Source organism: Morone saxatilis, unplaced genomic scaffold (genome assembly GCF_004916995.1).
Source record: "Morone saxatilis isolate NCDOM2014 unplaced genomic scaffold, NCSU_SB_2.0 Contig3, whole genome shotgun sequence".
Classification (NCBI taxonomy): domain Eukaryota; kingdom Metazoa; phylum Chordata; class Actinopteri; family Moronidae; genus Morone; species Morone saxatilis.
The window spans coordinates 23,274,512-23,274,746 of NW_023339873.1; the positions used below are offsets into that span (position 1 = coordinate 23,274,512).

At 39.6% G+C, this 235-nt stretch overlaps 1 protein-coding gene across 1 annotated transcript in view; it reads left to right on the forward strand.

Annotated features, from left to right (window-relative positions):
- Nucleotides 1-235, forward strand: part of LOC118337191 (GTPase IMAP family member 9-like) — a 4,855-nt gene that overhangs the window by 2,546 nt on the left and 2,074 nt on the right. The gene's annotated exons all lie outside the window — the stretch shown is intronic.

Below are 235 nucleotides of genomic sequence, written 5' to 3' on the forward strand. Positions count from 1 at the left end.
TTTTTCTCATGTCACCTCGGGGGGTCCGTAGGATGGGTTGCATTTGGTCAATGGCACAAATTTAGGCATGAAAATTTAGTTCAAACAAGTGCGAACTCAAAGTTCAGTCACACAGATTCAAATGAGCTAGTTTGCATTCACAGATCACAGTCCCAAAAATAAACAGTTCATGTTCATTTCTTCTATTTTTTTAATGAGCTGCTTTACGGAATGAGTTTGACTTGGGTGGAGGAAC